General features: G+C 43.3%; 1 pseudogene; it reads left to right on the top strand.

Annotated features, from left to right (window-relative positions):
• Positions 1 to 26,110, top strand: part of LOC139384792 (neuronal acetylcholine receptor subunit alpha-7-like) — a 46,557-nt pseudogene extending 20,447 nt beyond the window's left edge.
• Positions 26,111 to 26,499: the final 389 nt, after the last annotated feature.

Below are 26,499 nucleotides of genomic sequence, written 5' to 3'. Positions count from 1 at the left end.
ATGTTCATCTATCTCTCTATCATGTTACAAACTGACATGTTCATCTATCTCTCTATCATGTTACAAACTGACATGTTAATCTATCTCTCTCTGATGTTACAAACTGACATGTTCATCTATCTCTCAATGCAACAGGATGAGAAGAACCAGGTTTTAACAACCAACATATGGCTGCAGCTGGTAAGACTTTTTTCCATTTGCCTATTTCAATACGTTTAATTTAGACTATATACTGTTCTGTACTATACTGCACTATACTATACTGTATTGTACTGTACTGTACAATACACTAGACTACACTACACTATACAATATTATACCATACTGCAGTACACTACACCTCCATCTATCTTGCAAATTGGTCAACTCGGGAACAATAACTAAGCTACTCAGTCACACACAACTGAGTGAAGATGACGTTTATGTTTTATGACAGTAAGTCCTCTCCCGCTCTCGCCTCATCAGCAAACTGTATGAATGTTGTGTTGGCTGTTTTAAATCACCTTAGCGAATGGACAACCTCCAGACAGTCAGTCCTTCATAGAGCCACTCCATAGACCTTATAGATAGATTTGACCTTACTCCAGAAACAGGCTATTATAGTATCCCTCTGATAACTATCCACGGTCTGTGGCTCAACCCTCTGGTGGGGAAGAGAAAGTTACATTAAGACAATGAAATCTATTCAAACCGACATCCATCTCTAGACTCGGAGGTAATCTGTTTGAGCACCCAGGACAGCTTGCTAAAGAAAGTAATTGAGACCGTGTTGATATTGCTACACTTACAGTACACTCATGAGGTGGTGTAACCTCCATTTGTTATGTCTGCTAACACTTACTGATAACAACATGACTGCCAACCTCCCATATAAAGAATGAAAACTGACGATACACTGGCTAAAAAGCATGAACATGTAATTATTTGACAGGGTATGCTTAGTCATGCTCCATACTAGGGCTCCATTGGTTGTGATGTGTCATGGCATATCAAACATGACGTATGGAAACCTCACCTTGTTACACCAGTCTGGTGTTGTTGAAATGATGAACAGTCCACGCTACCCATCTCAAATCTCAAAGTATGATACAGGATGTGTAGGCCATTGTAAGACTCATTACCTTTTCAAACCAATCATTTACAACCCTCAAACTGATGGATAATGGTCACTATGTCCATGACTTGTTTAGTCATCCACATTTGAATTAGAATTGGAATATACAGGTAACTGCCAGAATAAAGGAAACACCAACATAACGTGTCTTAATAGGGCGTTGGCCTGCCAGAACAGCTGCAATGCACCTTGGCATAGAAGTGTCTGGAACTCTGTTGGAGGGATGTGACACCATTCTTCCACAAGAAATGACATAATATGGTGGTGGAAAACGCTGTCTCAGGCATCCAGAATCTCCCATTAGTGTTCAATTAGGTTGAGATCTGGTGACTGAGACACACACACACACACACACACACACACACACACACACACACACACACACACACACACACACACACTTTTAACCCCATATGCTCCTTTAAAACCCCCTATGCTCCTTTGAGACCTCTCTTTCAAAATCACTGAGGTATTTTTATACATGACCCTAAGCAGGATGGGATGTTAATTGCTTAATTAACTCAGGAACCACATCTGTGTGGAAGCACCTGCTTTCAATATACAGTACTTTGTATCCCTCATTTACTCAAGTGTTTCCTTTATTTTGGCAGTTAAGTGTAGATTTTTTAGAAAAGATTGTAGCATAGCCTTAATCCCATAAAATGTTTATTCCTTGATACAGTTGTTTATTATAGACTGGGACAGATTCTAATCTGATCTGTTCTGTGTGTTTAATAAAGACTGAGACAGATTCTAATCTGATCTGCTCTGTGTGTTTTATTAAGACTGGGACAGATTCGAATCTGATCTGCTCTGTGTGTTTAATAAAGACTGGGACAGATTCTAATCTGATCTGCTCTGGGTGTTTAATAAAGACTGGGACAGATTCTAATCTGATCTGCTCTGTGTGTTTTAATAAAGACTGGGACAGATTCTAATCTGATCTGCTCTGGGTGTTTAATAAAGACTGGGACAGATTCTAATCTGATCGGCTCTGGGTGTTTAATAAAGACTGGGACAGATTCTAATCTGATCTGCTCTGGGTCTTTAATAAAGACAGGGTTCTGTCAGCAATACCCTTAGAGTCCCACAGGAGGCTGCTGAGGGGAGGACGGCTCATAATAATGTATTGAATTGAGTTAATGGAATGGTATCAAACACATGGAAACCAGGTGTTTGATGTGTTCGATAACATTTGTTCCATTCCAGCCATTACTATGAGTCCGTCCTCCACAATTAAGGTTCCGGCAGCCGCCTGTGCCTTAGATATAACAAGCAGTAATACAAACAGCTATGACAAACAACTATAGTTAACACTCCTACACTTCTTATACCCTTTAAATATGTTCCTTATTAACAGCTTCTCATTGGTTGCTATGCAATGCCTGATTTCCCCAGTTCCCACACAACTTTGACCATTTCCATTTTCAGATTCATCTGCATAGATGGATACTTTGTTTATCAAACCGTGATCAGGTTCAACAAGCGATGCGAGGCCACAGAACCTCCCACTAATGGAATTAGCTTATCTGGAAACGTGTGTGGAGGAGTGGTGAGAATATGAGGAGTGTGTTATGTTTCTCTCTCCAGTACTGGAATGATTATTACCTGCAGTGGAATCAGTCGGAGTACCCTGGGGTGGCCAATGTGAGATTCCCTGATAGCCAAATCTGGAAGCCAGACATCCTGCTGTATAACAGGTTAGTACTATACCAGTAATCTTGGACCCCATAACCAATTCTTGCTCTATACAGCTGGCCAACTCCATTACTATGGCCTCTAATGTATTAGCATGAGGTGGAAGCAGGACTTATATAGTTTGTAAGACAGGTGTTGAGCTCATACCTCTTGTACATTAAATGCTTTTGAACATATTGCCATATGACAGCGTTGATTTGAGGAAATAAACTATTTTCCTAACATTGGAAATGTACAATACACAGATTATAATAGCATGAACTGCTTCTTTAGGAGCCAGCCTGATCTCGTGAGCTTACAGAATGATGTGCGTTTTAAGTAAGGCTGGCCAGCAAGGCTATTCTTCACTCAAATCAAGTCAGAAAAAGCAAAAGAGTATTTCACCAAAAATTCAGAATTCCATATGCTATTGTATACCATTAACCCTCATAAACTTTCTTCAAGGACAATCACAGTGAAGAAAATGTAAATTAATGTAAATAAAATGGTAACAGCAGAACCCCCTGCCTGTTTCCCCCTAATGCAGAAAACAACATTCTCGTCCCTATCTGTCACTGTTCTTCTGAACAAAGCCTTAGTTTCACCCCAGTCAATTACATTCCACTATGGTGGCTTTTTGCCTCCCGTGGAACGGCAACTCTTTTAACTTGAGCTCACCTTTCTCCATTCCTATTGAAACCTTTGGGAGTTCAGTTGGAGGAGTGCATTATGTATTGTGAGAGACAGAGCTCTACACTGACTAGGCCATCTCTAGGGGAATGTAGCTGTTGCTATGCTGCAACAAAGGAACCATACTTCAGGTCTTCTATCACACGGTAACCTAGAAAATAATGAGGCAGGAATACTCATTTCGAAGGCTGGCATATCTTTTTAACTTTTTAACCCCAGCTACAGTAATGGAATTAATACAGTACATTTTCTTTGCCATGTAATCCTTTGTGAGTAGTATGAATGGAGGTGGAGCTACATCCTGATTAACAGTCTGTGTTGCTCTAGTGATTTATAGCTGTATGATTCATGATCGTGGTTTTCACAGCTCAAGGTCATACTACCACACCAATAAAAGACTGTTGTGTTGCAGTCTGCACATTAATGCAGTGGGTCCCAACCCTCTTCTAAGGGCCTGTCAACCGCTCCAGTGCAAGCACACCTAATTCCACTAGTCAACCAATCAGAACACCTAATTCCACTAGTCAACCAATCAGAACACCTAATTCCACTAGTCAACTAATCAGAACACCTAATTCCACTAGTCAACCAATCAGCACACCTAATTCAACTAGTCAACCAATCAGCAAGGCAATAATTTGTTAAATCAGCTGTGCTACTGTAGTGTTGGAATGTAACTCGTATTTGGAATGGCTGGGCATCCCCAAGGAGCGGGTTTGGGAACGACTACACTAATGCCCACTAACTGAACACATCCATGTTCTCCCATAGTGCCGACGAGAGGTTTGATGCTACCTTCCATACCAATGTGTTGGTCAACTCCTCTGGGTCCTGCTCCTACTTGCCTCCAGGTAAGTATAGCTCAAGTAGAATCCCTGGATATCCATATTCAATACCTTCCACATTAACTCTGTTTTCCCAAGTCAGTTCCACTGAACCATAAAAGCTCACCTTCTATGGATTTGACCTGTTCAGTTGGCTCTGGGGTCTAAGCTAGATGCCCTCAATCTCACCCAAATTATCATGGAACCTACCAGGTACAACCCCAAATCCGTAAACACGGGCACCCTCATAGATATCATCCTGACCAACCATCCTGCTATCTTCAACCAGGGTCTCAGCGATCACTGTCTCATTGCCTGCGTCCGTAATGGGTCCGCGGTCAATCGACCACCCCTCATCACTGTCAAACGCTCTCTAAAACACTTCAGCGGGCAGGCCTTTCTAACCGACCTGGCCCGGGTATCCTGGAAGGATTTTGACCTCATCCCGTCAGTAGAGGATGCCTGTTTATTCATTAAATGTGCTTTCCTCACCATCTTAAATAAGGATGCCCCATTCAAAAAATGTAGAACTAGGAAACAGATATAGCCCTTGGTTCACTCCAGACCTGACTGCCCTTGACCAGCACAAAAACATCCTGTGGCGTACTGCATTAGCATCGAATAGCCTCTGCGATGGGCAACTTTTCAGGGAAGTTAGGAACCAATATACACAGGCAGTTAGGAAAGCAAAGGCTAGCTTTTTCAAACAGAAATTTGCATCATGTAGCACAAACCCCAAACAGTTCTGGGACACTGTAAAGTCCATGGAGAATAAGAGCACCTCCTCCCAGCTGCCCACTGCACTGAGGCTAGGAAACACTGTCACCGATAAATCCACGATAAATGAGAAATTCAATAAGCATTTTTCTGTGGCTGCTTTCCACCTGGCTACCCCTACCCCGGTCAACAGCTCTGCACCCCCCACAACAACTTGCCCAAGCCTCCCCTATTTCTCCTTCACCAAAATCCAGATAGCTGATGTTCTGAAAGAGCTGCAAGATCCGGACCCCTACAAATTAGCTGGGCTAGACAATCTGGACCCTCTCTTTCTAAAATTATCCGTCGCAATTGTTGCAACCACTATTACTAGCCTGTTCAACCTCTCTTTTGTATCGTCTGAGATCCCCAAAGATTGGAAAGTTGCTGCGGTCATCCCCTCTTCAAAGGGGGAGACACTCTAGACCCAAACTGTTACAGACCTATATCTATCCTACCCTGCCATTCTAAGGTCTTCAAAAGCCAAGTTAACAAACAGATCACCGGCCATTTTGAATCCCACCCTACCTTCTCCGCTATGCAATCTGGTTTCCGAGCTGGTCATGGGTGCACCTCAGCCACGCTCAAGGTCTTAAACGATATCATAACCGCCATCGATAAAAGACAATACTGTGCAGCCGTATTCATCGACCTGGCCAAGGCTTTCGACTCTGTCGGTCACCACATTCTTATCAGCAGCCTCAACAGTCTTGGTTTCTCAAATGACAGCCTCTCCTGGTTCACCAACTACTTCTCAGACAGAGTTCAGTGTGTCAAATCGGAGGGCCTGTTGTCCGGACCTCTTGCAGTCTCAATGGGGGTGCCACAGGGTTCAATTCTCGGGCCGACTGTCTTTTCTGTATACATCAATGATGTCGCTCTTATTACTGGTGATTCGCTGATCCACCTCTACGCAGACGACACCATTCTGTATACTTCTGGCCCTTCTTTGGACACTGTGTTAACCAACCTCCAGACGAGCTTCAATGCCATACAACTTTCCTTCTGTGGCCTCCAACTGCTCTTAAATGCAAGTAAAACTAAATGCATGCTCTTCAACCGATTGCTGCCCGCACCTGCCCGCCCATCTAGCATCACTACTCTGGACGGTTCGGACAATTACAAATATCTAGGTGTCTGGTAAGACTGTAAACTCTCCTTCCAGTACCTCTACTTACACATTCATCTTCTGCACATCTATCACTCCAGTGTTAATTGCTAAATTGTAATTATTTCGCCACTATGGCCTATTTATTGCCTTACCTCCCTAATCTTACTTCATTTGCACACACTGAATATAGACTTTTCTATTGTGTTATTGACTGAACGTTTGTTTATTCCACGTGTAACTCTGTGTTGTTGTTTGTGTTGCACTGCTTTGCTTTATCTTGGCCAGGTCGCAGTTGTAAATGAGAACTTGTTCTCAACTGGCCGACCTGGTTAAATAAAGGGGAAACAAAAATACAATAAAAAACACTTCCCCTAGGTACAGTGGTTGCGAAAGTACTCACCCCCCTTGGCATTTTTCCTATTTTGTTGTCAGACAACCTGGAATTAAAATGGATTTTTGGGGGGGTTTGTATCATTTGATTTACACAACATGCCTACACTTTGAAGATTTGTTATTGTGAAACAAACAAGAAATAAGACAAAAAAATTGAAACCTTGAGCGTGCATAACTATTCCCCCCCCCCCCCCCCCCCAAAGTCAATACTTTATAGAGCCACCTTTTGCAGCAATTACAGCTTGGCACATCTAGCCACTGAGATCTTTGCCCATTCTTCAAGCCAAAACTGCTCCAGCTCCTTCAAGTTGGATGGGTTCCCCTGGTGTACAGCAATCTTTAAGTCATACCACAGATTCTCAATTAGATTGAGGTCTGGGATTTGACTAGGCCATTCCAAGACATTTAAATGTTTCCCCTTAAACCACTCATGTGTTGCTTTAGCAGTATGCTTAGGGTCATTGGCCTGCTGGAATGTGAACCTCTATCCTAGTCTCAAATCTCTGGAAGACTTAAACAGGTTTCACTCAAGAATTTCCCTGTATTTTGCGCCATCTGTCATTCCTTCAATTCTGACCAGTTTCCCAGTCCCTGCCAATGAAAAACATCCCCACAGCGTGATTCTGCCACCACCATGCTTCACTGTGGGGATTGTGTTCTCGGGGTGATGAGGTGTTGGGTTTGTGCCAGACATAGGGTTTACCTTGATGGCCAAAATGCTACATTTAAGTCTCATCTGACCAGAGTACCTTCTTCCATATGTTTGGGGAGTCTCCCACATGCCTAATGGTGAACACCAAACGTGTTTGCTTATTTTTTTATTTAAGCAATGGCTTTTTTTCTGGCCACTCTTCCGTAAAGCCCAGCTCTGTGGAGTGTACGGCTTAAAGTAGTCCTATGGACAGAAAGTCCAATCTCCGCTGTGGAACTTTGCAGATCCTTCAGGGTTATCTTTGGTCTCTTTCTTGCCTCTCTGATTAATGCCCTCCCTGCCTGGTCTGTGAGTTTTGGTGGACGGCCCTCTCTTGGTAGATTTGTTGTGGTGCCATATTCTTTCCATTTTTTAATAATGGATTTAATGGTGCTCCGTGGGATGTTCAACATTTCAGATATTTTTTATAACCCAACCCTGATCTGTACTTCTCCACAACTTTGTCCTTGACCAGTTTGGAGCTCCTTGGTCTTCATGGTGCCACTTTCTAGGTGGTGTCCCTTGCTTGGTGGTGTTGCAGACTCTGGGGCCTTTCAGAACAGGTGTATGTATATATACTGAGATCATGTGACACTTAGATTGCACACAGGTGGACTTTATTTAACTAATTATGTGACTTCTGAAGGTAATTGGTTGCACCAGATCTTATTTAGGAGCCGCATAGCAAAGGGGGTGAATACATACGCACACACCACTTTTTGAATTTATTTAATTATTTCTAAAGTAAAAAATTTTCATTTCACTTCAGCAATTTGGACTATTTTGTGTATGTCCATTACAATCCAAATAAAAATCAATTTAAATAACATGTGTTTGCAACAAAATAGGAAAAATGCCAAGGGGAGTGAATACTTTTGCAAGCCACTGTACATGTCCAGGATCAGCTTCCACTCCCCCAATCATAACCTTAACCATTAACTTCACTCTACTCCCGGAAAGAAAGTGTACCCAAACGTGCTTTAGCCCAGCTTGAAAAAATATATTGACCCGTTGAAGTATCCTGGGGTAAGGAATGATTTTTGGATTCACTCTACTCGTTTCAGTTACCTTGAGTTAATGTCAGGTTTCAGTGAAGATGACGCCACAGCGTGAGGCTAGTCTTGCTAGGACTGTCTGACCTCCACTGCACAAGCCAAATGCACAGTCAGTCATTAGATCAATATCGTGGTAGGAAGGATGTTTTGGCTTTCAAAGCACTTTATTTATTGTTTCGTCCAACATCCCGGAACCATAATCCAATTTCATCTTTGATATGAGATGATTCTGAAAGCTCTACCACTATGTTCAATTGACCATCTGTTCTTTAAAGGGGCAATCTGCAATAGCTACGTCCATTTTTGGACTGATGAAATAAATATATGTACCCATTGATTATTTAAGAATATAACTTATAAATGCCCCATGAGCTTAGTTCAACTGTCGTACCCCATTGTAACCCAAAATATACGTTTGTTTTACTCCAATGTTTGTAAACAAACACTCTATAGCCTCAAAACATGGTTACAACTATAATTGTGATATCATGGCTGGTCACTCCTTGCATCTATAGCTCTGTATATGAATTTGAGTGGTTGCATTTCTCTAGCCCCACATCCCTCAGCTTTTTAGCGAAACAGTGGCAGGGGGTTTGCTTTGTTATCGTTTCAACTGCTGATTGCCGCTTTTAAAGACATGTCCAGATATGACAATAAACCATTCTCAACATTTAACCCAGCGTGAGAAAGAAATGCAGTTGATTTTGGTTGAGTGGGATTTTTATACAGTACTTATACTGTAAGTGAAATGAACCCCGTTAACTCAATCTAATATTCTCAGATAGTTGATATTCGTACTAAGCAGATTTAACACCATTCTGTCAGTTGAGAAATATTGCTTTGAAATACATGTCTTCGTATTATCACAAAATACACTACTTAAATGTTGCCCTATTATTATCTGTCTATTTCTACACTTCTGGGGGCCTGAAATTGGTGCAGAATAATAATAGGTAGAAGAATTACAAAGAAGAAGACGAAGAAGATCATTAGAATGCTGTCTTTCCTTCCAACCAATACAAGACCAGTCCAGTTTCAGTCCCACTTCACTGCAGATGAAATCTATTTATTTGTTACTTTTCTAGCTTGTCCTCGTTTCTTTCCCTCCCGCCCAAGAGACCCGACAATCCTCCTGTAACTTCCCTTCAGTCAATCATGATGTATGTCATCATGACTGCGTCCCAAACAGCACCCTATTCCCTATGTAGTTCACATGCACTACTTTGGACTAAGCCCACATCACATGTAGGGAATAGGGTGCCATTCGAGACACAACCATAGTCCCTGAAGATATCAAAGAGAACAGTAGGTGGTAAAATCTCATAGAATTGCAACATTCTACCAAGGAGCTGTGGGTGTAAAAACACAATGTTAAAGGTCCGATTCAGAGGTTTTTATCTCTATCAAATCATTTCTGGGTAACAATTAAGTAACTTACTGTGATAGTTTTCAATTAAACTGGTCAAAAATAAACAAAAATGGCTTCTTGGCAAAGATTTCTCAAGTAAGAATTCAGTTAGGACTGTCTGGTAGTGGTCTGAGTGGGGAGGGGACAACTGAAAACGATCTGCTATTGGCAAGAGAGGTTTGGAACTCTCTTTCTTATTGTTCTATTAACTAATTCACTGCCTGGTGATGTCAGGCCAAAACTCTATAACACCAAAACAGGCTGAAATGTATTTTTAAACAGCTCTTCTGAAAAAAACTCTGGGCATTCTCATAATTGTCGCAATTTCACAGTATTATTCCAACCTCATAGTGTGGAAATATATATATTTTTTAAAGTAGAAATTCACGTTTTTGACTGCACTGGGCCTTTAAACTCCCTTTTTAACTGTGGTTGGGTGAGAAGTAGATTTTTTTCAGTTTCTACAATCTTCAACACTGTCATTCTTATTTTGTCTTCAGACAACACAACACAATGTAGGCAGAGCCAGTCCTGTCCTCCCTGTGGCCCTAAGCAACATTCTGCTAAGGGGCCCTCCTACCTGACCCGTGAGAACATGTAAACCATTGTTCATTGCCACACAGTCACACCTGACACCTCAGTGCTCCCATTACAATCCTCGCTCCTTTAAAACAGTTTGCTCCATCTGTCGGTCTAAGAATAAGTAGACCTATACAGAACAGACTGAGGTATAAACAAGCCATATTTATTTAATTATCATAATATTTCCTATAGAATCTTAAGATAAGTGTATATTAACATTAACATAAATAAGAAATAATAGAAAATATAGAAAATAACAAAATATAACACTGAGCTTTCGCACTGCTGCCTGGTAATGAGTCCAGTCCTCACAATATTATACAATTAGCTTTGTCTATACAATGTAAACATAAGCCTAGGCTGTAGGCTATGGCTGCAGCGATATGTCTCAAAATACTCAAATAAAACCTACAGTTGAAGTCGGAGGTTTACATACACTTAGGTTGGAGTCATTAAAACTCATTTTTCAACCACTCCAAATTTTTTGGTAACAAAATATAGTTTTGGCAAGTCGGTTAGGACATCTACTTTGTGCATGACACAAGTCCTTTTTCCAACAATTGTTTACAGACAGATTATTTCACATATAATTCAATGTATCACAATTCCAGTGGGTCAGAAGTTTACATACACTAAGTTGACTGTGTCTTTAGAAGCTTCTGATAGGCTATTTGACATAATTTGAGTCAATTGGAGGTGTACATGTGGATGTATTTCAAGGCCTACCTTCAAACTTAGTGCCTCTTTGCTTGACATCATGGGAAAACCAAAAGAAATCAGCCAAGACCTCAGAAAAAAATTGTAGACCTCCACAAGTCTGGTTCATCCTTGGGAGCAATTTCCAAACGCCTGAAGGTACCATGTTTATCTGTACAAACAATAGTACGCAAGTATAAACACCACGGGACCACGCAGCCGTCATACTGCTCCGGAAGGTGCTGCATTCTGTCTCCTAGAGATGAACGTACTTTGGTGTGAAAAGTGCAAATCAATCCCAGAACAGCAGCAAAAGACCTTGTGAAGATGCTGGAGGAAACAGGATTAAAAGTATCTATATCCACAGTAAAACAAGTTCTATTTCAACATAACCTGAAAGGCCGCTCAGCAAGGAAGAAGCCACTGCTCCAAAACCACCATAAAAAAAGCCAGACTACGGTTTGCAATTGCACATGGGAACAAAGATCGTACTTTTTGGAGAAATGTCCTCTGGTCTGATGAAACAAAAATGGCCATAATGGCCATAAAGACCAACGTTATGTTTGGAGGAAAAAGAGGGAGGCTTGCAAGCCAAAGAATACCATCCCAACTGTGAAACACAGGGGTGGCAGCATCATGTTGTGGGGGTGCTTTGCTGCAGGAGGGACTGGTGCACTTCACAAAATAGGTGGTATCATGAGGAGGGAAAATTATGTGGATATATTAAAGCAACATCTGAAGACATCCGTCAGGAAGTTAAAGCTTGGTCGCAAATGGGTCTTCCAAATGGACAATGACCCCAAGCATACTTCCAAAGTTGGCCCATCCAAAGGAATTGGCCAAAATTCACCCAACTTATTGTGGGAAGCTTGTGGAAGGCTACCTGAAATGTTTGACCCAAGTTAAACAATGCTACCAAATACTAATTGAGTGTATGTAAACTTCTGACCCACTGAGAATGTGATGAAAGAAACAAAAGCTGAAATAAATAATTCTCTATACTATGATTCTGACATTTCACATTCTTAAAACAAAATGGTGATCCTAACTGACCTAAGATAGGGAATTGTTACTAGGATTAAATGTCAGGAATTGTGAAAAATGTGATGTATTTGGCTAAGGTGTATGTAAACCTCTGACTTCAACTGTATACAGCTATGTGATTAACTTTGGTTCCCTCTACAGCCTGAGCATTTTCAGCACCAGTCTGTCTGGGCACCAGTCTGTCTGGGCACCAGTCCGTCTGGACACCAGTCGGTCTGGACACCAGTCTGTCTGGGCACCAGTCTGTCTGGACACCAGTCTGTCTGGGCACCAGTCTGTCTGGACTGTCTGGAAGAAATTGAGAAAGTATCTCACATAGTTACGCAGTTATTTACATAAATGCACATCTGCTATACAATCTTAAATGTTACTAAGTGTGTAAACATTTGAATTTTTTTATTAAAATCTTACCATCAAAATATTCCTCTTCTGCACTTTCTTGAGGCAAAATCATCAACGATGTCATCATAGGACATGTGATTCCCCATATCATGATTTATACTCATGATGGCCAGACCACTCAAACTTTCCTGTGACATGAAAGACCTCAGGTAGCTTTTGATGAGCTTTCATTTTGAAAGGGTTAGGATAGAGTTCCTCCAGGTGTTTCTCACAGAGAAAGGAAAGCAGCTCAAAGGCAGTCATCTTGTCTGATGGCAGATCAGGTACATTCTGAATCTCATGTGCCAGATCCATTCCACTGATGTCACAGACATCTCTGACGGTTAGAGTGTTTTTAACTTCCATGCAGTGAGCCTTTAAAGATTCACTGGACATCTGAGAGGCAGTGCTGAAGTTCAGCAGCACTCCATATTTGGTTTTCACCTGGTTCACCTGAGTGTTTCAAATCTCTCATCCATGGATGTCACAGCAGAGTCGACCACAATGTTGAAGTAGTTGACATCAAGGTTTTTCAGTGCATCGGTTCCTGGTTCATTAGGAGCCTCATAGCTGAAATGTCTCTTGCTGTTTCCCAGTCTCTTCTCTTTCAGAACAGCCTCCACATTAATTTCCTCACAAATGCTTTTGGCTGTTGTCTGGGCCTCAGAGAATCCAGTTTCCCAGTATGTAGTGAGGGAGGCCATTGCATTTGAGATTAAATGTACTGTGATCTCCAACTGCATTGAGGCAGATTGGAGGAGCTTGTTCACCTTGTTTGTCATTGTCAGTATCTCACACCATACGATACAGCAATTCAAAAAGCGGTAGGACCCAACTTCCTCTGCAAGTGCTCGTGCCTCCACTTTGGCCGCAGGATCATTGATCATCTGTCTGGCTTCCAGTAATGCCTCCCGAACCTCAGAAGCCCGATACCTGATTGCATGAACACTTTGGAGCCTACTCTCCCAGTGTCACTCCATGACCTCACGGTTATGTTCACGTGTTTCTTCAAAACACTCCATCTTTGTGTGCCCGCTGAAAAGAAGGTGAAGAGCTTTCACTAATGCCCAAAAAACCCAACTGCATCTTTTGAAGATTTGGCAGCATCTGCAATGACAAGGTTTAGAGTATGTGCTCCACATGGGATGAACACGGCTCTGGGATTTTTTTTTGCAGTCTGGCTTTACTCCTTGGTGCTTGCCTTTCTTGCTGGTCTCATTATCATAAGCTCGCCCTCTGCAATCTTCAAATGGAATCTTGAGCTCGTTCAGCTTATCTAAGATGACAGTGGACAGATTCAAGCCTGTTGTAACCTCAACATTCACAAAGCCGAGGAAGTGATCCTTGATCTCTGGCTTTCCCTTTAAAGCCACGCTTTTCAGAATAATGGACATTTGCTCCTGGTGAGTAATGTCAGGTGTACAGACCAAGATAATGGAGATGTACTTTGAGTCTCTTACTTGAGTCACTATTGCTTCCAGAATCTTGTCACTCACTGTCTGTATCATCTCATTCTGTGTGCGCTTCCAAAGGTAATGAGGGCGGCTCTCTCCATCTTTAATTTTGTTGAGATGATTTTCCATAAAGGGTCAAATTTTGCCAGTAATTCAACCTATTTTAGGAAGTTTCCATTATCTGGTTGGAAGAGTTTGTCTGATGAATCCCTGAGAATGCTAGGTTTATTTCAGCCATAGATTGGGTGATACTTATTAAACATGTAAGGACATCCCATAATCACTTTCTTTCAGCCTCCAAAACTGTCATTTGTATCTGGTCAAGAGTCTGTCCCCGACTTATGCGCAGATCAAGTTCTCTCCACTGGGTCTGTCATAGTATTTGCTGAAGCTGGCTGTACTGGGTCTGTGTTAGTACTTGCTGAAGCTGGCTGTACTGGGTCTGTGTTAGTACTTGCTGAAGCTGGCTGTACTGGGTCTGTGTTAGTATTTGCTGAAGCTGGCTGTACTGGGTCTGTGTTAGTACTTGCTGAAGCTGGCTGTACTGGGTCTGTGTTAGTACTTGCTGAAGCTGGCTGTACTGGGTCTGTGTTAGTACTTGCTGAAGCTGGCTGTACTGGGTCTGTGTTAGTACTTGCTGAAGCTGCCAGTACTGGGTCTGTGTTAGTATTTGCTGAAGCTGGCTGTACTGGGTCTGTGTTAGTACTTGCTGAAGCCAGCTGTACTGGGTCTGTGTTAGTATTTGTTGAAGCTGGCTGTACTTGGTCTGTGTTAGCACAGAGGTTGCTGGGTCTGTGTTAAAGCTGGCTGTACTGGGTCTGTGTTAGTATTTGTTGAAGCCAGCTGTACTGGGTCTGTGTTAGTATTTGCTGAAGCCAGCTGTACGCATATTTGAAGCTCATGTTGTGTTAGCACAGAGGTTGCTGCGACACGGTTATCTTTTCTGAGCTGCAGTTTATAAACAGCGTTGGCGTTTATCAAACATAATAAATAGTTGTATTTCACTCTCACTTTTGTTAGGCACAAAGTCACAGAACACAGCCCTGGAAGTGGCTGGCAAGCAAGCAAGACACAGACAGAACAAGAGATGCACTGCCCAGCTAGGTTAGCAAGACAGACAGACTAGAGAGAGATGCACTGCCCAGCTAGGTTAGCAAGACAGACAGACTAGAGAGAGATGCACTGCCCAACTAGGTTAGCAAGACAGACAGACTAGAGAGAGATGCGCTGCAAGCTAGCACATCAACTTAACGTTACTGTTATTTGCTGATAAACTTGGAGAGGAGAGAACACAGGTTTACCTGATTGCTGTTCCCGCAATTCACTTACATTGTCACGTCCTGACCTTAGTTCCTTTTTTATGTCTCTGTTTTAGGTTGGTCAGTGCGTGAGTTGGGGTGGGCATTCTATGTTTTGTAGTTCTATGTGTTTGGCCTGGTATGGTTCCCAATTAGAGGCAACTGTCAATCGTTGTCTCTGATTGAGAACCATACTAAGGCAGCCTGTTTTCCCACTATGGTTTGTGGGTAGTTATTTTCCATTTCAGTGTTTGCACCATACAGGACTGTTTCGGTTTTCATTTATTATCTTGTTCTTTTGTATTTTGTATTCATTCTTGATTAAATGGTATTATGGATACGTACCACGCTGCATTTTGGTCCTCCTCTCCTTCCACCAATGAAAATCGTTACAGAACTACCCACCAAAAAAGGACCAAGCAGCGTGGTAACCAGGAGCAGCGTGGAATGGGCTCATGGACATGGGAGGACATTCTGGACGGGAAGTATTCCTACACATGGGAGGAGATCCTAGCTGGAAGGGATCGCCTCGCATGGAAACAGGTGGAGGCAACCAGGAGAGCGTAGGCAGCAGGTAGAGGGAGCCAGCGATTTTAGGGAACACGGCTGGCAAGGCAGCCCCAAAAATGTATTGGGGGGGTCACACGGGGAGATTGGCGAAGTCAGGTAGGAGACCTGAGCCAACTCCCCGTGCTTGCCGTGGCGAGAGAGTGACCGGGCAGGCACCGTGTTATGTGGTGAAACGCACGCATAGTGTCCCCAGTGCGCACGCATAGCCCGGTGCGCTACATCGCAGCTCCTCGAATCGTCCGGGCTAGAGTGGGCATCGAGCCAGGAGGGATGATGCCGGCTCAGCGCATCTGGTCTCCAGTGCGTCTCCTCGGCCCGGGTTATACGGCACCAGCCCTACGCACGGTGTCCCCGGTTCGCCAGCGCAGCCCAGTGCGGTCTGTTCCAACTCTCGGCACTTGCCGGGCTACAGGGAGGATCCAGCCAGGACAGGTTGTGCAGGCTCGTTGCTCGAGACCAGTGCATCCGGTGCCTCCGCCAAGGAAGAGGCCGCCTGTATGTCTCCCTAGCCTGGTGAGTCCTGTGCCTGCTCCCAGAACCAAGTCTCCCTCCAGTCCGGAGCTGCCAGAGCCGCTCTCCTGTCCGGAGCTGCCAGAGCCGCTCTCCTGTCCGGAGCTGCCAGAGCCGCCCTCTTGTCCGGAGCTGCCAGAGCTTCCCGCCTGTCCGGAGCTGCCAGAGCCGCCCTCCTGTCCGGAGCTGCCAGAGCCGCCCACCTATCCGGAGCTGCCAGAGCCTCCCGCCTGTCCGGAGCTGCCAGAGCCTCCCGCCTGTCCGGAGCTGCCAGAGCCTCCCGCCTGTCCGGAGCTGCCAGAGCCTCCCGCCTGTCCGGAGCTGCCAGAGCCTCCCGCCTGTCCGGAGCTGCCAGAGCCTCCCGCCTGTCCGGAGCTGCCAGAGCCTCCCGCCTGTCCGGAGCTGCCAGAGCCTCCAGCCTGTCCGGAGCTGCCAGAGCCGCCCTCCTGTCCGGAGCTGCCAGAGTCTCCCGCCTGTCCGGCGCCGCCAGAGTCTCCCTTCTATTCTGGGCCCGCGGTAAGGGTCCCCAGTTTGGGGTCGGCGGCGATGGTCGCCACTCCAGAGGCGCCACCTAAGTGGGCCAAGACTAAGGTGGAGTGGGGTCTACGTCCTGCACCAGAGCCGCCACCGCGGTGAAATGCCCACCCAGACCCTGCCCTATAGGTTCAGGTTTTGCGCCCTGAGTCCGCACCTTTGAGGGGGGGGGGGGGGGGTACTGTCACGTTCTGACCTTAGTTCCTTTTCATGTCTCTATTTTGGTTTGGTCAGGGCGTGAGTTGGGGTGGGAATTCTATGTTTTGTATTTCTGTGTTTGGCCTGGTATGGTTCCCAATCAGAGGCAGCTGTCTATCTTTGTCTCTGATTGAAAACCATACTTAGGTAGCCTGTTCCCACCTGTGTTTGTAGGTAGTTGTTTTCTGTTTTGTGTATTGCACCTTGCTGAACTGTTCGTTTGTTGTTTTTGTTCTAGTGTTCGTATTTATTAAACGTATTATGAATACTTACCACGCTGCACCTTGGTCCTCTTCTCCTTCTCCCGACGACATTCGTTACATATAGGGCCACACGGCTCTGAGTGTAGGTTCTGTCTGTCCAAGACCCTTAATATACTGTAGTGTAGGTGATGTCTGAACAAGCCCCTTACTATACTGTAGTGTAGGTGCTGTCTGACCAAGCCCTTAATATACTGTAGTGTGGGTGCTGTTTGACCAAGCCCTTAATATACTGTAGAGTAGGTGCTGTCTGACCAAGCCCCTTAATATACTATAGAGTAGGTGCTGTCTGACCAAGCCCCTTAATATACTGTAGAGTAGGTGCTGTCTGACCAAGCCCCTTAATATATATACTATAGAGTAGGTGCTGTCTGACCAAGCCCCTTAATATACTATAGAGTAGGTGGAGTAGGACTGTCTTTACTGTTGTTGTGGTGTATAGGACTGTCTTTACTGTTGTTGTGGTGTATAGGACTGTCTTTACTGTTGTTGTGGTGTATAGGACTGTCTTTACTGTTGTTGTGGTGTATAGGACTGTCTTTACTGTTGTTGTGGTGTATAGGACTGTTGTTGTGGTGTATGGGACTGTTTTTACTGTCGTTGTGGCGTATAGGACTGTCTTTACTGTTGTTGTGGTGTATGGGACTGTCTTTACTGTCGTTGTGGTGTATAGGACTGTTGTTGTGGTGTATAGGACTGTCTTTACTGTTGTTGTGGTGTATAGGACTGTTGTTGTGGTGTATAGGACTGTTGTGGTGTATAGGATTGTCTTTACTGTTGTTGTGGTGTATAGTACTGTCTTTACTGTTGTTGTGGTGTATAGGACTGTCTTTACTGTTGATATGGTGTATAGGACTGTTGTTGTGGTGTATAGGATTGTCTTTACTGTTGTTGTGGTGTATAAGACTCTGTTGTTACTGTCGTTGTGGTGTATAGGACTGTCTTTACTGTTGTTGTGGCGTATAGGACTGTCTTTACTGTTGTTGTGGTGTCTTTACTGTTGTTGTGGTGTCTTTACTGTTGTTGTGGTGTCTTTACTGTTGTTGTGGTGTCTTTACTGTTGTTGTGGTGTCTTTACTGTTGTTGTGGTGTCTTCACTGTTGTTGTGGTGTATAGGACTGTTGTGGTGTATAGGACTGTCTTTACTGTTGTTGTGGTGTCTTTACTGTTGTTGTGGTGTCTTTACTGTTGTGGTGTATAGGACTGTCTTTACTGTTGTTGTGGTGTCTTTACTGTTGTTGTGGTGTCTTTACTGTTGTTGTGGTGTCTTTACTGTTGTTGTGGTGTATAGGACTGTTGTTGTGGTGTATAGGACTGTTGTTGTGGTGTATAGGACTGTTGTTGTGGTGTATAGGACTGTTTACTGTTGTTGTGGTGTCTAGGACTGTTGTGGTGTCTAGGACTGTTGTTGTGGTGTATAGGACTGTTGTTGTGGTGTATAGGACTGTTGTTGTGGTGTATAGGAATGTTGTTGTGGTGTATAGGACTGTTGTTGTGGTGTATAGGACTTTGTCTTTCATATCTTTATACCCTCTGAAAATGATCTCTCTCTCTCTCTCTCTCTCTCTCTCTCTCTCTCTCTCTCCATCCCTCCCATTTATCTCCCTCTCTTTCTCTCCTCATGTTTCTCTCCTCTCTCCTCTTCATGTTCCAACACAGGCATCTTCAAGAGCACCTGCTACATCGATGTGCGCTGGTTTCCCTTTGATCTCCAGAGGTGTGACCTGAAATTTGGCTCTTGGACCTATGGAGGCTGGTCTCTGGACCTACAGATGATCGAGGCAGATATCACAGGTTACATCCCCAACGGAGAGTGGGACCTAGTGGGTAAGAGTTAGTGGCTGGCCAGTATTGGACAAGATATTGTCATCACAAAACCTGGGTTCTGATGGCAAGGTTGTTTGGAAGACTGTGCTGCCAGTCCTGTATGGGCCATATACCGTTATTCTTCTCACAGTATCTGTTTTGGATAAAAGTGTCTAAATTACAATATTACATAAAATGATTACAATAACTGTTTTGAACAAGCATGGAAGTTTGGGATAACTCACAAATATACCCAGACTATATTTTTTTAAATTTTGAGTTTAACTTTCAAACTCGATGGTCAAACTATAAAAGCTAGATCCTGTATGTATGATTGATCACATTTAAATAAAATAGGAGAATTCATTTTAAAGGCTTTTCCTCAGCAGTACAGATCTTTAGTGAAATTGGCTTCTACGGAATCCCTGGCAAATTGACTAATGTGTTTACAAGAGAGGGGTTCTAATGAAATGCTTCTACGGAATCCCTGGCAAATTGACTAATGTGTTTACAAGAGAGGGGTTCTAATGAAATGCTTCTACGGAATCCCTGGCAAATTGACTAATGTGTTTACAAGAGAGGGGTTCTAATGAAATGCTTCTACGGAATCCCTGGCAAATTGACTAATGTGTTTACAAGAGAGGGGTTCTAATGAAATGCTTCTACGGAATCCCTGGCAAATTGACTAATGTGTTTACAAGAGAGGGGTTCTAATGAAATGCTTCTACGGAATCCCTGGCAAATTGACTAATGTGTTTACAAGAGAGGGGTTCTAATGAAATGCTTCTACGGAATCCCTGGCAAATTGACTAATGTGTTTACAAGAGAGGGGTTCTAATGAAATGCTTCTACGGAATCCCTGGCAAATTGACTAATGTGTTTACAAGAGAGGGGTTCTAATGAAATGCTTCTACGGAATCCCTGGCAAATTGACTAATGTGTTAACAAGAGAGGGGTTCTAATGAAATGCTTCTACGGAATCCCTGGCAAATTGACTAATGTGTTAACAAGAGAGGGGTTCTAATGAAATGCCATCCCAGTGCTGAATATAGTTTTTCTTGCATGTTGGACTGCTTATTAAAAAATGGCAGACACTATTACTGTAATGGGGAACTGATGAAAACTAACAGGATCATTTGATTCAGGGTCAAACTCCCAATACCTTTAACTTACAAAAGTTTCCTCATTGTGAACCACCATTCATTTGCCTGGGGGAAAAAAAGACATCCATTACTGCAAATCATCACAACCCAAATTGAGTCCTCAAACTGTAATTGACTTCCTATATTGTTGTCTTCCTGGTGTATGATACAGAGGTGCCGGGGCGCAGAAATGAGCGCTTCTACGACTGTTGTAAGGAGCCTTACCCTGACGTAACCTTTACTGTGGTGATGCGTAGACGTACCCTCTACTATGGCCTCAACCTCCTCATCCCATGTGTTCTCATCTCCACCTTGGCCCTGCTTGTCTTCCTACTGCCTGCAGACTCTGGGGAGAAGATATCACTGGGTCAGCTCCGTGGGTTGGTGGGTGGGTGGGTGGGTGGATGGATGGTTGGGTGGATTACTACTATTGGACATTAAACATAAATAGGTTATTAAATCAACAACTGTAACTAGGGGTGTGGGGTTGTCATCTAAGGAGTTCTCATTGTGACAAATTCTAAAATGAAAGTACAAACATCATGATATTCATTGATGTCAATGGGAGATTTGTGTGGCAATTAAACATATATTTCAAGCTAGAATCAACCCAGCTTGGGGCAATCTAGCTTGGGGTGGCAGGGGAGCCTAGTGGTTAGAGCGTTGGACTAGTAACTGAAAGTTTGCAAGTTTAAACCCCCGAGCTGACAAGGTACAAATCTGTTGTTCTGCCCCTGAACAGGCAATTAACCCACTGTTCCTAGCCCGTCATTGAAAATAAGAATTTGTTCTTAACTGACTTGTTAAATTAAAATTAAATTAAAACCTACATGCCAGGCAAGACACCCTATACTTCTCATAAGGTAATACACTTATTATTATTATTTTGAGTTTATAACTCAGTATTCACTCAATCCTCACTGAGGGAAACCAGCCACTGGAAAAATATTAATGAAAAGCTCCAGCAGTTGGTCATCAAGCAAATTCTTATTCACCTTTCAGAAGTCAGGCTTCAGTCTCCAGATTACTCTGATTTATCATTCAGTGCTAAGAGAATCATATTGAACATCCTATTTCCATCTCTCAGAACCTGGCTGAGTGCTGACTGTTGGCTTCGAGCTGTATAAGGCATCAAGGCATGCCGGGCGATTTATGTATGTCTACACGTCTCGTTGGAAAGATTAGGAGCCTGCAATGGAGAAGGTTTCCTTAATTAACCCAGTGTTTCTCCAAAAGAGCTGTGTGTGTGTGTGTGTGGCAGCTGTTTGAGTGTCTAGAGGGGTGATGGGGAAAGCAGGAAATGTGTTTGATGTAGTCAGTCAAACTTCAAACGAATAAAAAAACATCTTGCTGTAATATATGATTTAATGCTGCCATGTTGTTTTTAGTACAGTATTTACACACTATGCAACATGAAAGATTTATGAATCAAACTTAGTGGAAAGTGTGACCATCACAAAACACCATCTGCCTTTATGATGAAGACTTACTATATCAACCAACCAACACCATTATCTGTCAGCCTTTTTAGAAGTGATCAATGCACAACGGAAGATGTATTCTCCTTCAGTTCCTACTGAGGAAACTGTCATGGCTGACTTGAACAGAGACAGGGACTGTTGATCAGGGGAAAGAGAGACATGAACATCCAGGCAGGGTCAACACTGCTGTTGTCTTTATGGTCCTTGGGGGTGCAGTGAACACACCTGCCAACATTAACTTGTGTCTCAAATGGAACCCTATTCCCTTTATAGTGCACTACTATTGAACCCTATTCCCTTTATAGTGCACTACTATTGAACCCTATTTCCTTTATAGTGCACTACTATTGAACCCTATTTCCTTTATAGTGCACTACTATTGAACCCTATCCCCTTTATAGTGCACTACTATTGAACCCTATTTCCTTTATAGTGCACAACTTTTGAACCCTATTTCCTTTATAGTGCACTACTATTGAACCCTATTTCCTTTATAGTGCACTACTATTGAACCCTATTTCCTTTATAGTGCACAACTTTTGAACCCTATTTCCTTTATAGTGCACTACTGTTGAACCCTATTTCCTTTATAGTGCACTACTATTGAACCCTATTTCCTTTATAGTGCACTACTATTGAACCCTATTCCCTTTATAGTGCACTACTATTGAACCCTATTCCCTTTACAGTGCACTAATATTGAACCCTATTCCCTTTACAGTGCACTACTATTGAACCCTATTCCCTTTATAGTGCACTACTATTGAACCCTATTCCCTTAATGGTGCACTACTTTTGAACAGAGCCCTATGGGTTAAAGGGTTCCATTTGGGACATCCCTGACAGTGAGTCACAGGTCAAGCCTCTACGATCAATAGCTGTCGGAAATTAAATCAGCGAGCTGTCTTCTCAGTTGAAGTCTTATTTTAGACATGCCTGGCTGATGTTTTTTCATTTAGCGAGGAGAATTGTGCTTCAATCTGAGAACGCATCGAGTGAGTCACGGCCGTTAATAATTATATTTCTACTGTCTTTAGTTTTTAAGTCTTAGTTGGTTTATTTTCTTAGTTCAGCCATGCTCAGACTCTGGGCGGATTAGATAGAGATATTTTCAACATTTCCCTTTTGTAATGTGCCAATTGATAACCTATATGCCATTCAGCAGATGCTTTCATCCAAAGCGATTTACAGTCATGCGTACATAGATTGTTTACGTATGGGTGGTGCCGAGAATCAAACCCAATATCCTTGCTTTGCAAGCGCCATGCTCTACCAACTGAGCTGCAGAGGACCTACTTAGGATATATTGCTACTATTTGTCTAAGATTTAAATAATTTAGCTACCAACACCTTATTTACTGAGTTGTTACCTGGCTGGCAGTTTGTTACCTGGCTGGTAGTTTGTTACCTGGCTGGCAGTTTGTTACCTGGCTGACAGTTTGTTACCTGGCTGGTAGTTTGTTACCTGGCTGGCAGTTTGTTACCTGGCTGGCAGTTTGTTACCTGGCTGGCAGTTTGTTACCTGGCTGGCAGTTTGTTACCTGGCTGGTAGTTTGTTACCTGGCTGGCAGTTTGTTACCTGGCTGGCAGTTTGTTACCTGGCTGACAGTTTGTTACCTGGCTGGCAGTTTGTTACCTGGCTGACAGTTTGTTACCTGGCTGACAGTTTGTTACCTGGCTGACAGTTTGTTACCTGGCTGGCAGTTTGTTACCTGGCTGACAGTTTGTTACCTGGCTGGCAGTTTGTTACCTGGCTGGCAGTTTGTTACCTGGCTGGTAGTTTGTTACCTGGCTGACAGTTTGTTACCTGGCTGGCAGTTTGTTACCTGGCTGACAGTTTGTTACCTGGCTGACAGTTTGTTACCTGGCTGGCAGTTTGTTACCTGGCTGGCAGTTTGTTACCTGGCTGGTAGTTTGTTACCTGGCTGGTAGTTTGTTACCTGGCTGACGAGTTTGACATTTGGGAAAAGTAGCTGTTGCTATGGTTATTGTCAGGAACACACAGAAGAGAAGTTCCTAGCGAGTGAAAGGTAAGCCGGTGTGCTTTGAGATACCGAGGAATTGACACCTAATCACTTAGAGATATTCAGTCCCCGTTCTATCCCTGGAATTCAGTGGCTTAGAGACCCAGCAAGCTCGTTAGCAAGCTTCAGGGGGGATTGTCTTAAATCTCCACCCACAGGTGTTTGATGTTGTTCCCACATTTCCACTCGAACCCTGTTCGCCTCAAGGCAGTATGATGATGAACCACAATAGTAGATGTTGCTATTTCAGATCCCTCTGTCATTGTAGGCTAAAACCCAGTGAAGCAGCACTGGATTCTGACAAAAGCAGGAAACCGAAGACTGTGTAAATTAGCATAATAATAAAACAGAATACTGTTTGATTACATGGATGGGATAAACAATAGAACAGAGCACAGTGAAATGCAGACTAGAATAGAACAGAATACAATGCCGCTCAATATGCCTTGGTGAAATCCAGTTGAACCCATTGGGTACACAGGGATAATATGCTGCAATGTGACACAATACAGCAGATGATTCCACCTGAATAAATTATAGATTGGTATTCATAGCGAGCCATTTTGTTAAAAAAAAACACGACTCAGAAATGTACAAAATAATGTTAGGCCTATGTGTAAAATGGTGTTTGTTAAAATGTGTAATGTCTGTTTAATATAATTTTAAGGATTATTTCACATTCCAAAATAACCATACTGTTAATCACACAGACTACATTAACTCATTTACGTTTCGTTCCAGGGATAACAGTGCTGCTCTCACTGACCGTCTTCATGTTGCTGGTTGCAGAGATCATGCCTGCAACCTCTGACTCAGTACCTCTAATCGGTAAGATTGTCTATTTTTAAATTGGAAATTACGATTGTAATGGCTGCCATTTTGAAAAGGCCAACAGTATAATTTAATAATCTTCAGGAGAGGAAGAGCTATTGGAGGCTTGGAAGTGACTTAGTGTAAATTCCTAATCTCTGTATTTATCAAACCACTCAATTGTGTGGGAGGCTATTTCTTAACCTGAAAGATATTGATTTGGGAAGAGTGACAAATGAGAACCTCTCATTGAGATAAAATTATGCCCATTTCAGTAACTTATGGTATGGGGAGTTCTGTCATTTAGCCACTAGTCCTCTGTCCACATTCATCTCTCTTCCTCTCTGTCCTCTCTTTCTCTCTCTTTCTCTCTCTCTCTATCTCTCTCTCTATCTCTCTCTCTATCTCTCTCTCTATCTCTCTCTATCTCTATCTCTATCTCTATCTCTATCTCTGTATTGTAGCTCAGTACTTTGCCACCACCATGGTCATTGTGGGTCTCTCTGTGATCGCTACGGTTCTGGTCTTACAATATCACCATCACGATCCTGATGGAAGCAAGATGCCTAAGTGGGTGAGTGTATTTTTACACAAACTCAGTATCTGGAATTACTATGAAATCTTATTAGTTACTCACTAGTTCTACATCCGGACTCCCATTGTTGTGATTCTGCCAAAGAAAGCCTTTCAGTGATAGAGTGCTTTAGAATAGTTCTCAAAACCCTTTGCCTGGTAAGGGGAAAGTCATTCACTGACAATGTGTAGCACCAATCTGAGTGATGCCCAGTAGCCATTTTGTGCTAGAACATTGGCTATCATAGTGGAGGGCTGAGGAAGACTTTTGGACAATTAGAAGCAGGGGAGGATTAGGCAGCCATGATAGCGTGAAGGGCCAGGGAACACTGTTGTCGTGCGATCGTCACCACTGAGTGTCAGAACACCTCATTCAAAGGAATCATGCTGGGAGGATTTGAGTGAAAGTTTAAAATTCTCTCTCTTAGTATCTCCAGTCAGTACACTGCCGGCACAGTACATTCATTCTGGTTTTACTCTCTGATTGTGTGAAGACTCGGGTGATTCTGCTCAACTGGTGCGCCTGGTTCCTGCGTATGAAGCGGCCCGGTGAGGACCGTGTACGCCCGGCCTGCCACAACAAGCATCCCCGTGGGAGCCTCACCAGCATGGACCTGAACACCAGCGCCTCAGCCCCCCACTCCACCAACGGCAACATGCTCTACATCGGCCTGGAGAGCATGCACTACACTACAGCTGCCACCTCCCCCGACTCCGGAGTGCTGTGCGGCCGTCTGGTGTGTGGTCGGGGGGAGGACGAGGTGCTCTTGCCCACGCGGCCCACCTCTTCGGCGGGGAGCCTGGAGCCCGATCTGGCCAAGCTCCTGGATGAGGTGCGCTACATCGCCAAGCGTTTCCGCGACCAAGATGAGGATGAGTTGGTGTGCAACGAGTGGAAGTTTGCGGCGTCAGTGATCGACCGGCTCTGTCTCATGGCCTTCTCTCTCTTCACCATCCTCTGCACCATCGGTATCCTCATGTCGGCACCTAACTTTGTAGAAGCCATTTCCAAAGACTTCTTTACCTGAGAGCTTGAAACGTTCACATACTTTAGCCAATAAATACACTACATTGTTTTGAAATCTCACATTACAAGACACATACTTATATCAAATGATTGAATATTTGTCTGTGATATAGAGAGAGAATACATTATGTCTGCATAAATATTCAATTTACAAGATGTACAGTTTTTTCACATTCAACTATTTCCCTGCAGGATGCTGCAGGATGTCATCTGGTGGAAAACCGTGTTGTATGTAACTGGCTTAAAGGAATCTAGGCCTTAGATGTTACAGCCAACCAACACAGAAGAGTTAATAGCCATGCCTTGTCTAGCTTTATAAATACCAAGGTTACTTCAATTGAATCCAATGTGTTTTTGTCCACTTGAGTAATTGCTTATTGGCTACCCTTT

The sequence above is a fragment of the Oncorhynchus clarkii genome, chromosome 26, assembly GCF_045791955.1.
Source record: "Oncorhynchus clarkii lewisi isolate Uvic-CL-2024 chromosome 26, UVic_Ocla_1.0, whole genome shotgun sequence".
NCBI classification, from domain to species: Eukaryota; Metazoa; Chordata; class Actinopteri; order Salmoniformes; family Salmonidae; genus Oncorhynchus; species Oncorhynchus clarkii.
Note: the sequence above shows the minus strand (reverse complement) of the source record. Positions and strands in the feature narration are given on the sequence as shown.